Below are 14,316 nucleotides of genomic sequence, written 5' to 3' on the forward strand. Positions count from 1 at the left end.
AGTGATATAAGGAAAGTTATGAGGCACGAATACTTTAGATTTCATGCTATACTTGGAACCGACATGTATCGAATATCGATACGAGTTTGATAAGTGTCTGATACGAGAATGAAGTATTTGACATTTTTAAAAATAAAAAATATATTGGATACAGCTCGAATACGGGAGGAATAAGGAGGATACGGGGGAACAAGCTGGTTCCTTTTGGTTTAAAATGATCAGAATTTAAAATTCTTTGAAAATTCCATATCCAAACCTACTGTAAATAAGAAAAAGGGAGAAAAATACCAATTTCTATTCTTTTTTTTTTTTTTTTTTTTTTTTTTTTAATACTTATCCTTTTGCCCTTGAATGGTTGAAGAGGCTCCCTCTCGTTCTATCCCCACATAGTATTAAGCCGTGGTTCAACCTAGCACTAAGCGATTAGCACTAAGCAACATAGTATTCTGCCATGGTTCAACCTATTCAAATTCTGCATCTCGCAGAGCTGCGTACCGGTACGCGGGCATCCAGTACCGGTACCTCGAACATGGTTCCTGTAAACTCGAATGTTGAATTTTTGGACTTTCAATAGGGTTCTGATATGCCGTCTCTAGTACCAGTACTCAACCTGACTAGTACCGGTATCCATGGTTCAAGCCCACAAAACTTGAGAGCTGATTTTTCTGCACTTCGTATTGCGTACCGGTACCCTGAATCCAGTACCGGTACTCAATACAAAATTTGTAGTTTTAATTTTTCGGAGTCCATTTTCGCGCTTGATTGTGCCGAAAACATTCAAACACTCCGAAAAGTCACTTCTAACAACTTTGAAACCTTCAGGACAATACATGAACTTCTCCAATGGCCCCCTCGCCAAACTTCGGCCAATTTGACCAACGTTAGGCACGATACTCCGGGGGATTGGTATATTATATCAGGACTACCCTTTATCCCCGTGGTGTGGATCGGACAAGGATGAACCAACTAGTCAAATGATCCACCACCACACAAATTGCACTGGCAGACTCCTCAATTCACACAAGGCTCCACAAGGTGCCACTCTACTATCCTGGCCATTTAAGAGTCTACGTCACCATGTACGACTCCCTTTTACATTTACCATTCCTACAGTGGAATTCTCCTTGATCCAATCACCGGCATTACCTGGAAGCAATATCATTAGTGCATCGCTCGATCATTACTGCTCCAATCATACATGGACTTTCAGCTCTACAGTGAGATGGCACACTCGGCATATCCACTAGTCCCAGTCCATACTAGAGCATAGTCCCCAAACCCCACGTGGCTTTCACTAGTTCATTGTCTCATAAAGAGCACTTCATCTTTGTAAGGACCTAGATTTTGGTAGTGTAGCTAAACTCTCAGTTGATGATATTTTTCTGTGTAATTTAATTACAAAAGCACTCGTCAAGTTTCAGGAGAAACCGAGCTAGAACTGAGATTCTACGCGATTTCCAAGTTTACTTAAAGTGAATAGTAACTCGGTTTTTTGGAGAAGTCACGGTGGGAAGTTGGCTTCTGGCACGTATCGGACACCGTTCATAGTAGTCCAATATCTCGTTTCGACCGGTTCAACTGTTGTGGAACTAATGGCGCTGGCGGATTTTGAGGAAATCCGAAAATACATGTTTTATATGTATTTGTGCATAGTTTCTTCCGTTGGAGAGTTGGAACGGATTTCGTCGCGAATCCGAGAGCGATCGAGATGAAACGAAATCGTAGCTTTGTTGTCTCCGTCGTGCTGATCGCATTGGTGTGATCCGTTCGCAAATCTGACGAACGAATCTACGGAGATTGCACGATGATCGAGTTGAGGTTAGTGAGGGCAAAATGGTATTTTCGCAAAAGTTGCAATATTTTATGTACCGTTTCACGTGAGATCGCACGTGGAGGGCTATTCGCGCATATTACACATACCGGGAGGGACTTAGTATTATATACTATAGTTTGGGGGGGCTAACTCGCGAAGTTGCACCATGATTTATATGTATTTTAGGGTTTCTTCCATCTAACCCTAACCCTTGCCAGCCCCCAGCCACGCTAGTCGCCCCTGCCACCTTCACCTTGCTCTCCCGCCCTAGCCGTGCACCCCCGGCCGCCGCCGGCTGAGCCCCGGCCGCCGCCGAGCAACCATCCATCTCTCTCTCCATCCCCCTCTCTCTCTTTCTCTCGGGTCAGAGCCTGGCCGAGGCTGTATTGCCTCTGGGTCCGTCACCGGCGTCGTCCCGACCTTGTTGGAGTCTCCCCCGCCGGCCAATTGTTGGATTTTATCCAATAATAAATTTTGATGATAACAAACAAATATTGGATTTAATTTGTCATTTAGCAATTTCAGGTTATAGTTGAATTTAAAGTGGCTCAAGCTGAACCGGAATTGATCAAAGGTAACCATTCAATCAAATTATCAATTGGCCCAGACAGATCAAATTTTACCAAATTAGGACTACAAGTGCCCAAACAAAAATTGGACGCATTCTATACATTTATCGATTTGAAGCGGCTGTCAACATATCAAGTGACACATTCACTTTGGTTGATTGAGCTTAATGCTCAAAATTAGCCATATTTTAATATGTATGAAAGATTTTATGATATGTATAATTCAAATTGATTTAATATAGTATGAATTTTAAAAACATGGAAATATGATATAAATGAGTTTTATAAGTATTGTATTAAAAGCTTTACAAATGGGACATCGAAATTCAAAAGTTTCATGTAGTGTATTAATTTAAAAGGATTTATAAATTATATAATTCAAATGAGCTTTTCATATAGTATATTTACTAAAATGATTTTGCAAATTTCGGTATGAATTTGAATTTATTTAAATTAGTACTAATTTCAAATTGAGCTTTTCAATATAGTAATATTTCAAATGTTTTGAAATCATGGTATATCGAATTTCGAATTTAATTTTTTGAATTAATCTCAAATGCCATTGCAAATATGGTTTAAAATGTCAAATTGAGATCAATTAATGTCTAATTATCGCTTTTGTTCCTTTAAATGATGGGCTAGTGCTATTTAAAGGGCGGCTCGGGCCGTGATGTGTTCTGTGAACACACTCAGAAAATTTTTCTAAGTCCTAAATTGGTTCATATGAGTTGTAATTGTGAGCTTTCTTGAGAGATTGTAAAAGAAGTTTTGTGTTGATCTGTAAGCGGCTTTGGTCCTTGCCCGCGTATTCAAAAGGCTCAAGTGATACGTGAAATCGTCTACTCGGGAGAAGAAGGACTCGACTGCAGTAGGCAGAGGCGAACAGGAATACAATCAATATCTCGTGTTATCCTGACTTTCATTTTCTTCTTTTATTTGAGTTGTTGCAATTATTTTCTTGATTTAATTATTACTGTGAGTTGTTAGTTTTCAACAATCACCCCCCTTTACGTTGCCATTTGATCCTTCATTTGGTATCAGAGGCGCAGTTCTCACTGTTGCAGACTAACTGTCTCGTGATTAGATGGCATTGTCACGCCTAATGAAGGTCAATCCATCGCTCGTCCTCCTTTCTTTAATGGGGGAGTATACTACACCTATGGAAGGTGCGGTTCATGAAAATTTTCTACAATCCCTAGATTTTGAGCTTGGGGACATTGTAGAAAGATGCGGTATACTAAGCCTACCACGGCAACTAGCACGTGAAGGCAATGACAAAGTAATTTAATTTGACTCTAAGAGCGATAACGCTCTCATTGTCTGCTCTTGACTCAACGAGTTCAACCGAATTTCTACATGCAAAACTGCAAAAAGGAAAATTTCGGGATAAAATAGCCGTTGTTACGAGTGGGGTGAGTAGAATCAGTATAAAGGTCTAAGATAAAATATGCTTACTCTGCGAATATGAAATGTTTGTTCAAACCAAATGAAAAGTATAAGCTGATATGTATACTAGATTACCAATATCATAATAGTCTAAAGCGCTTTGGCGGAGAATGGATTTTTCTGATGCAGATCTTATTTAGAAAAATACTCAGAAGTTTTCCTCAAAATGGACCATGGGAACCAAAGTCGGCTGGGGCTATTCAGAGATGCGCGACCCGACAAATTTTGCATTGGCAAGTAACTCATAGGGTCTCTTATGACTATGAGTACGATTGAAAGACGAGCCTTCTACTTCTATCATTCATACCGAAACGAAAAATATAGCTCACTCTACGAGGGAGATGGAGGCGAGGGGGGGGGGGGGGGGGGGGGCGGGGGGGGTTCAGTGCAGGGGGGGTCTCCGACAAGGCGACTGACGACGAGATCGTCACTTCTTACCAGAAAAATTAAAGAAGATCATACAAAGGAAAACATAGAGCTAAGTGTCCGGCAAAGGTAATGTAAATCACATTTTTTCAAAAGGATGGGAAAAATCCTACAATTGTATAAAAACAGGGCACATAAGTTCATGATGCCCAAAATCAGAGCAAGTCTCCCGAAAGGAGAAAAAGAAGAAGAATGTAACCCCCGAGTAGTTCGCGAATTGAAGAGTTATTGAACTTTAGGCCAAACCGACTAAAAATATGCGCAAAGAAGATGGATGACAAGCCCAATTATCATCCAACACTGTTGGAAGGCTAAAAGTAAGCTTAAAAAGAGTTGAAGGGGTTTTGCATCGAACGGCGCGAAATGAGAGTGAAACGAAGTCAAAATGACATTCTGATGGTGCTTGTACGTACAAGCCCAATGTTTGACCGGTACAACTAGCAAATACTCGGCTGAGCTGCCAGCTGCCTTTGCTTTTTTTTAAAAACCCGCGAACAAAGGGGTCTTGTACCGGCCGACAGCACTACTCAACGAGAGAGCCAGCTCTCGGTTGGGCTGTCTTGCCAGGCTTTACCGGTACAAAGAAGAACCTTACCGGCTACAAGGAGCGCGACAGGCCACCAAAATTAGGTCTGCATGCATTATAAAGATTGGAGGGGTATTATTAGAAATTTGTACCTAATGTAAATAGCCCTAACCCCTCCCCTCACAGCAGATCTCTCCCTCTCTCTCTCTCTTTCTCGTTGTCTCTACCCCCTCAACCGGCCGTTTGCAAGAAAAGAGAAGGAAAAAGAGCAAGAGAAAAAAAGAAGAAGAAGAAAAGAAGGAAAGATGAGAGAGGAAAGGATCAGCACTCATAACCATCTCTTTATCTTCTTCTCTCCCTTGGAGCTTTAGGAGACGGTAAAGCTCCAACCTCTCATGGTAGCATTTTGGTAGAATGGGTTAAAACCCTAGATCTTGGTTTGATCTCTTACCTACCAAGCGTTTTAGAAAACTCTAGAGGCCCTAGAACACATAATCCATGTGTTTCTTGCATATCTCTAATGTGGATTTCTAGGGGTTGTGTTCTAAACACCCTATTGAACGCGTTTCTAAGGGTCCTAAATAGCTCTAAGAACTTGCGACAAGGCTTCTTTTGCCTGTTTTATAGATCGAAATCGGAGTATTGGATTTCATATTAGGGCGAGGTCCAAAGAGGGGTTTGCCTCATATGGGGTTTTGATCTATTTGACCACTTGGAAAACCTATTTTGGGACCAACGAACGCCGTTGAAACGCTCGCTCGACAATCCGACGAGTGTCCACGCAATTATTGACGAAACGGTCGGTTTGGTACAGCATCAGCCCGCAGCACGCGGAATAAGTGTGATCTAAAAATCGTGAGATCCGAGACGAGCATCTTGGGAGTCAAGGATAGCACCGGAAAAGACGATCGCGTGATTCGGAGCGTCTTCGTTGACAGTCGCGCAAGAGTCGCCCAAACGGTGCGCAATGTGCCCGGAGGCCGATTGCAAGGTCACAAGCCAATCGGAACGCCGAGATCAAGGTGGCGTATCTTACCGAAGCGACTAGTCGCCCTTTTATGTCTTAGCAATGTAATCTCATGTCTGATGCATGGCAGTAGACAAGGACTAAAGGGCATTAATAAAATATGCATAGAGAGTAAATGCAAGCTAAAGTAAAGAATGCATGAGGAGCATGATAAATAAATAATGCAAGCAATAATTGCGAATGCATGATGATAATAATGCATAGTTAAATGCATTGTTATAAATAATGCATGCATAGAGCCATGCTAGTAAATGTAATAGAGAGAGCATATTAATATAAGCATGCAAAATGCTAAATGAAAGGCATTGCTAAGTAATTAATGCTAGTTAACGTTAAAAATGCATGTACTAATTATGATAGAGGGAAATCCTAAGTAGAGGCATAAATGAGCATAGCCATGTATATAATGCTATTAAACGTAGAGAATGCCAAAGTAGCATCATGAGGGCTAAGTAAGTACATGATAACTCTAGCTGTCAAATAGAGTTGATTGGCACAACTAGCGTTGTCGTATAGATCGAGTGGCATCAACTAGTGTTAAAGAACATAGGTTGATTAGTTAATACCGAGAGTCGAACATCTAGCCACGTGGCGTTGGATTTGACCTAGTTTAGTAAAACCTAGATTAACTAGTAAACCTAGAAGTGGACATCTAGTGCGAGATACTAAGAACTAGCAGTGTATCTAGTTAAGTTGACATGACACTTAGAACCTAGCAGTATTGAACCTAGGTATGAGGGTATATAGTGTATAGCCACTGGATAAGAGTAGGTCGACAGTATAGCGTTGTTATTGACCCTCGGACCTGTGAAAGTATTCCGGAAATCCCAGGATTATGAGCCTGCGACAGGCTAGGGCGTCGTGCGACGACTCCGCCGAGCTGGTTTACGTGGGCTTAGACTGGGGCGATCATATGAGATCACCGCCCGGCGGCTGAACCATGTCGTGGTATTTGGCGACGATTTCGCGCCGGATGGTTAAGCCATTGAGGGCATCTGTCGCCAGATAGACTGAATCCATGCTGGGTAAGTACGAGCGGTGCCTCCAGCGTGACTGGGTCTACATCCGGTTGTTGGGTGTGCGTGCGAGGCCCGTTCGCCGCCGGACGTATCATGTCTCGAGCCTCACGCTGGTAAAGTGCAACCCCGATCCCACGGATGTCAATCTTGTGGCTCGAGCTGTTCAGGTGTGCGTACGAGTTCGCCGTAGAGGCTGAGTCAGAGAGAGTGCGGTAGGCTGTTGACCCAGCCATACGTCGCGACTATCCGATGATTGACTCGAAGCGATGCGTGGTGTTGCTATATAGGGTAGAGAACCCTTAGAGCCTAGAGACAAGAGTGCTTTGAGCTAAGGGTAATATAAAACCTTAGAACTTAGTGGTAGTGTTATGATCCTAATGTTAATGGAAACCTTAGAGGTAAAGTTATGGCGAAGTAAAATTAGAATTTCAAATTGATCTATAGTTTGTTGCATGGATTTTTATATCGCATATTGTGAGGCATTGTCTATATTCAAGTTGAAGTAGATAATATATACTGTGTATATCGTTAACTATACATGTGTAGTGCTCTCTCGTACCTATGCGTCCGGAGCTTTTCTCTTGGTGGCTTTACCCACTGAACCATGGAGTTGTTCTCACCCCACTTGTTTTGGGTTTTCAGGGGTGTCTTTTTTGGGCGGCGCTTGCGCGCGAGTCGAGGGCGTAGCCTCTCAGTTAGATAGCGCCCCACACAGAGACCGAGGGAGCAGTACCCTGAGACAGTCTAGGTTAGGTCTAAGAAGACAAGAAAAGAAAAGTATTCAAACTTATAAACTCTGGATAATAGTAAGATTGTAATTTGGAGAGTTTAAAATCTAAACTGAAACTTATGTATAATTGTGATGTGAATGATGTATCTGTATTAGCAGTAGATTATGTAATTTATACCTTCCTTATGCCATCTGGATTATTATCCGTTCGTCTGTTGGTTTGTGGTGTGTTGGAACCATTCTTGATTGTTTGGATGTGCGCTTGGACGACTGGGGAACTCTGTCCGTCGTACAGGGGGAATTCCCGGTCCGCTTCGGCGGTCGTCGGCGCGCGCGACCCGTTCCAAATTGTGGTTGCGGTCGCGGCTTGACAGTATATTTTATTTTATCTTATTTAGCATAAAGTAAAAATGAAAAAAAATGTTTATACATACCTAGAAGACCAGTAGTGAAAACCATAGGAGAATTAAGGCTCGGAGAGACGGAGACTTGTGAGTTGTGGCGAAGGTAATGGAGATTGTGTCATAACTCTAAGTACGGGACTATAGAGGCAGACTCAAGTATGGTTTATTCCGACCAAGTTGTGTTTATGTTGGCGGGCAACATTATTTTTATTAGCCGAGTGACGAAATAGACGTCCTTGTTTGACTTTCGCCTATTGCGCTTTTGAGCCGGGTTAGTGGTCTCTTTGTTCGACCCAGGTTGTCGACGAGCTGCTAATCGATTGTCTTGTTCACGGGAAACGATGCACCGCCGTAGGCGATCTTCGCATCGGCGCGGGTTTTTATGTGGGTTACTAGTTTAGTGGCGCGTCCCTGACAAATCGACGCGAGCGGAGACTCGGAGCTTCGCGATCAGTGCCACACTCATGGAAGTGATGCGGCAAACAAGTGGAGTGGTCAGACGCAGCAGCGAGCTGCTAGTGTGCAAGAGAGCGATGAACGACTCAAACGCAAGACTGTGGACGCTGGTGCGCACAGCTGCGGCTGTCGAGGACAGCTGGGGAGTTGCGGTCGGAAAGCTATTTTCGGGCGTGGTCGGCGATCGATTTTTTGCCCCTTTGGTTTTGCCGCCCAGAGCGTTTCGCGGCGGAGAGGGGAGATCATGCTTTTTTATTTCGGTGCGTCCGTCAGTGACTTTTGCAGTGAAGTTGTTTAGGTCCCGTCCTACCTTGATGGTGAAGATGCAGATCCGGGGTCGGAGATGTGATCGATCCATGGAAACACTCTTGTAGGATCTGTACACGCGCTGAGCGAGACAAAAGTGAATCTAGCCGCCCGCATTACCTGAAACAAATCCGCGAAGGTGTGGTTGGAAAGCGTCAAGCCGTTTTATTGAGTGCGAGCTCGCCTAGTCTCTCCCCCTATGTCATGGTGAAGAGTTTCGGGGAATGTTTTCTCGACATATTCCGGATAGCAAAAGCCGGTAAACTTCAGGATGAGTTTCTTAAGCCTGCCGGCCAAGACAGTCGCGTGCTGCGGTCCGGCAATATGAGCTGGAATTCTCCGTATCGGCATGTGTCCCCGAACGTGAGATGTGGTGCGGGGATGACAAGGACTAAGGCTCGACTGCTTTGCGTGGACTCTCGGCCAGACCCGGATCAGACGCAAGCTGGCGGCGGGGTTGCTGCTCAAGTTGCAGACTTGGTGAAAGTCCTGGACGGGCCTGTCGTATAGAACAGCAAGCTTTCCTCGGAGAAAAGCTGAGACACTACAATGAAAAGGAAAGAAACGGCCCACCACGTGCTGACACGATGGTCAGTTCAAGTTCCCAACGGACCTCGAGTGAGGATCGCGCTTCTCGATCTAGGAAGCTCCGGACGGATCATTATTCGGTCCCGGCCGAGATGTTGCAATTTGTGGAGGTCTCTCATTTTCCACAGCAATCGGTGAACGCGACGAGGGCAAGTGCTTCAAGTGGTGGGCTGCCGAGGCCATGGTGCGCGTACGAGTGTCCACAGGTGATAACGAGGCCTTGACACTGCAACGCCATTCCTACTTTGGTGACAGGCCGTGCCGGGGAGTGCACCTGCCGCATCGGTCAAGGAGCAGCCGTTGGAATGTGCAGCCAGAGATTCGCGACCGACTGCCAAGCATAACGCCGCAAGTATAAGCACCCAAGCTGGTGGCCTCCGTTGCATGACGACGTTGCTGGCATAAGTTATGAGATGAATGTAAGCAAGCATATACATTTGCATGATCCAAGTTGCCGGATTGTATAGCTATGCGTTCATCATTAAGTCAGTTTGCTACTAGCTTCTCATTGCCCGTCCATTAGTAGGGACTTAATAGTCGGGTTAAGATAGGACACCCGTACATCCTGCGTGTGAAAGTGGCTACCTCCTGGTGCAATTGAAAGCAAGTGGCGGTGGCAAATGGCTAGTGGTGATGTTTGGACGAGAAACGAGGCTCGCAACTGAACCGAGTGATGAAAGCGACTTCAAGGATGCCGTTAGAGATTTCGAAGTCTGGCGCTTTCATGTTTGGCGAACGCCGAATTATCCCAAAAGTATTCGGAAACGTGATTCGTAAGAATGAAACGGTGGAGATGAACCCACTTCCTAAATTGGTGGCCGGTTAGTGCCTGAGGCGGCCTGTGGCCTAGTTAGATCTTCGAGTGAGAGTGGACGAGTTTGTGCCCGTGTGGCAGGTCTGCATAGGCTAAGTTGCTGATGTTAGGCGTTCGTGTTGAGACGTGGTAGAGCTTAAGCGCATTCGTAGCTATAGATACTCGTACGAGTACGGGTTCGATTCAGCTTGGCCGAGGAATTTGCGCAGTTAGCCACTTCAGCTGGCTAAGTGCTTGAATGCGGCCATGGATTCACTTGTGAGGCTGTGCGCTCGCATAATGTGCCTAGGAGCCTAATAGAAACGTCTTTTTTTTTTTCGGCTGGGGGGGGGGTTGTAGCTCGTAAGAGTCGTGTAGGCACGACGGGTGAGTGCTTGGGACGACCCGTGCTTGCCGACCATTTGGTGGCTGTGGGAGCCTGGTCCCATGAGCCAGGCGCAGTCAGCCTGTGTATGAGGACACCGACCGATTACCTATAAGCGTAGGCCGGAGATTTGTTCAGGATTGGTAGTCCAACTTAGACCCGAGTACGTGGAGCCACGTGATGATCATGAATTGATGACGCACCGAGTGTGTAGTGACCCCAACAAGGATTAGATATAGTTGGGCGATCTTGTTAGCTCCTTTGAGTGTGTGCGAGTTCTCCCAATGAGATGCTCGCCCAATGATGATGGTCGCGCTTTGCGATGCGAGCAGGACGCTAGGCTGTCGTTGAGACAGTTTAGTCTAGCTACGTAGTGGGACTGTTGGCTCCACCCGTTTCACCGATGAGCCCCGTGAATGAGCTAAGCTCGAGTTCGGAACGAAGGGTTCGTGCATAATTTACCGCGGGAGTAGGAGTAGAGTGGCGTTTGGATCGGGCTGTACTGGTGTTTATATGAATAAAGAGAAACCGAAGTGCTCTTATTAAGGCACGAGTTAATGAAAGCCACGTGAATATTGGAGTTGATACGCTAAGTTAGGGAACAGCGAAGTGATAATGCTCTCAGGGGTAGTGAGGCGTAGAGACGTGCCGACGTGTGCCATCTCGTGATAAGCAAAATTCGATTGGATCATGAACGCACTCTGCATTGGCCGATGCACCAATGATATCTTGATATCATGCTGCTGGTCGGATGGAGTGGAAAGGTATGATGGTACCCAAAACAACTTCGGTAGCCGAGTTGTATGGTTAGTTTGAATCGCCGACGAAATTCTTTAAGGTGGGTGAGAATGTAAATCCCCGAGGTTTCGGAAGCAGAATTTATCGAACTTGAGCCAACTCGACTAAATATCCTAAGAGATGGATGACAATCCCATATCTTATCATTCCACTACTGTTGGAAGGCTATAAGTAACTAAAAAAGAGTTAAGGGTTTTTGCATCTGAACGGCGCGGAAAGAGAGTGGAAACGAATGTCAAAAAATGACATGCTGTGATTGTCTGTTACCGGTACAAAGCAATGGTTACTCGTTGTACAACAGCGGAAATAGCTCGGCTTGAGCTGCCATGCCTTGTACCGTAGCAAGGTCTATTGTACCGCGTACTAAGCACTACGCACGAGAGCAGCCATGCTCTCGGGTTGGCGTCTTGCCTAGGCCTGTACCGGCTACAAGAAACCGTGACGTAGCAGGAGCCCGAACAGCACAAAAGGTTTAGTATCTGCAATTTATAAATGATTGGAGGGCTTTATATAGCAATTGTTACCTAATGTAATAGCCCCTAAAAACCCTCTCCCTCACATCCATATCTCTCCCTCCTCTCTCTCTCTCGTTGTCCCTCTCCTCTCTCTTCGTGTAAGAAGGCAAAAAAGAAAGAGATAGAAAAAGAAGAAGAAAAAAAGGAGAAGATGTACGAGGAGAGAAGAGGATCATCACCGATCTATCATCCTCTTCATCTTCTATCTCTCCCATGGAGCCTCTAGGAAGACGTAAGCTTCAGCCTCTCATGGATAGAAATTCTTGATAGAAGGTTTTAAACCCCTAGATCTTGGTTTGATCTCACCTACCAGAGCTCTTAGAACCTCGTAAGGCGTAGAACACATAAACTCCATGTGTTACTAATCTCATGATGGTGATTTCTAGGTTTTTGCTAAAGGCACCCTATGAACGGTCTAATCTCCTAAATGAGCTCTAATAACTGGACAAGCTCTCTTTTGCATTTAGTAGATCGAAAATCGGTTAGTAATTGAGCAAGGTCATATTAGGGCTATCCCAAAGAACGGGCGTTTTGCTCATAATGGCCGGTCTTATCTATCTTTGACCCTTGGACAACCTCAATTGACCATACACGAACGCGTTTTAACATGCTCGGTTCGACAATCACGACGAACGGTACGCCAATTATTTGACGAAACAAGTCGTTTTGTACAGATAGCCGCAGCTACGCGAATAAGTGTCTAAAAATCGTGACGATCGGAACCGGAGATCTTGAGTCAAAATACAGGCACCGAAAAGACGGATCGCGATTCGGACGGCCTCGTTCGTTAAGATCGCCAAGATTCGGGCCCAAACGGGCGTCCGAGTGCCGGAGGCCCGATTGCAAGTGTCGACAAGCAATCCGGAACGCGAATCAAGGTGGGTGTGCGCTAACTCGATAAGCGACTAGGTCGCCTTTATGCTCTTAGCAATGTAATCTCATGGTTGAGGACGTCCATGTAGACAACGACAACAAATGCGCTGCATTACATAAATATGCATTAGAGAGAATGCAAGTAAAGTAAAGATTGCTGATGAGCCATGATAAAATAAATAATTGCAAGCCAAGTAATTGCGACGATGCATGTGAATAATAATGCATACGGTAAATGCCATGTATACTAATGAGCATAGAGCCATGCTAGTAAAGTTAAATAGAGAGCCTGATTTAATATAAGATGCAAATGACTAAATGAAAGCATGCTAGTAATTAATCTAGTTAACGTAAAGAAATGCAATGTACATTATGCATAGATGGAAATGCTACAGTAGAGGCATCAATGAGCATAGATGTATATCATGCTAGTCAAAGACGAGAATCAAAGCTAGCATCAACTGGAGGGCTAGTGACATGATAACCTAGGTAATAAAGTATGACAACTAGGTGTCGATAGATCGAGTGATTCGGTACTGTGTAAGACCATATTTGATTAGTAAACCTAAGTCGAACAATATAGGGTGTTGTGGCATTGACCTAGTGTTAGAAACCGTAGATCTGAACCTAGTAAACCTAGAGTGGACATCTAGGCGAAGCATGTATAAGAACCTAGCAAGTGTATCTAGTTAATACAGGACATAAACCTAGATATTGACCTAGCTTATGGTATATGGTATAAAGGCCCAGTCATAAGATAGGTCGACCAGTATAGCGGTTGGTAGGACCCGTCACTGTGGTAAATGGATTTCCGGAAATCCCAGACTTATGAGTGTCCCTGCGACAGGCCTAGCGGCCGTTCGAGCATTGCCGACGAGCTTCGCCCAGCTTCTGTTGTACATGGCGTAGACTGTGCCGATCATATAGTCAATCACCTCCCGGGGCTTAACCATTGTCGTGCGTTTGGTGCGACCATTTTCGACGCGGATGCGTTAAGCCATTTGAGACTGACCGCCAGAGAGTAGCTGAATCCGATACTGGAAGTACGTGCGGTGCCTCCAGGTGACTGAGTTCTGACATGACCGTTGTTGGGTGTGGTGCGACGCCGTTCGCCGCCGGACGTATCAGTCTCATCGACCCTGGTAAGTGCAACGCGATCCCACGATGGTCAAGTCTGTGGCTCGAGCCCAGTGTTCAGCTCCGGTGCGCATTCGCCTAGGAGCGCGGCGGTAGCAGAGAGAGTCGGTTAGCTGTTGAGCAGTATCGTTGCGGACTCATCCGCGGATGATTGACTCGAAGCCGAGTCGGGGCTGGTTAGCTATGATAGCTTAGAACCTTATGACTAGGAATAGAGGCTTGAGCCTTAAGTAAGTAGAACCTTAGAACGCTAGGTTATGTTGTACTCTAGGGAACTGGAATACCTTCAGATCTAAGTTATGGCTAACAGTCAAAAGTAGAATTCAAGATGATTACTGTTGTTGCATGATTTAATATCGATATTTGTGAGCATTCGCATGATTTAATTGATTAATTTACATATTATACATATCTGTTGCCCCTTATATCGCCTGACAGTAAGCATATCGTAGATTGCCCTCGAGCGCCCTATGGCTCCGAGCCTATCGACTTTCCATCTCTCTTT

Source organism: Ananas comosus, linkage group 18 (assembly GCF_001540865.1).
Source record: "Ananas comosus cultivar F153 linkage group 18, ASM154086v1, whole genome shotgun sequence".
Classification (NCBI taxonomy): Eukaryota; Viridiplantae; Streptophyta; class Magnoliopsida; order Poales; family Bromeliaceae; genus Ananas; species Ananas comosus.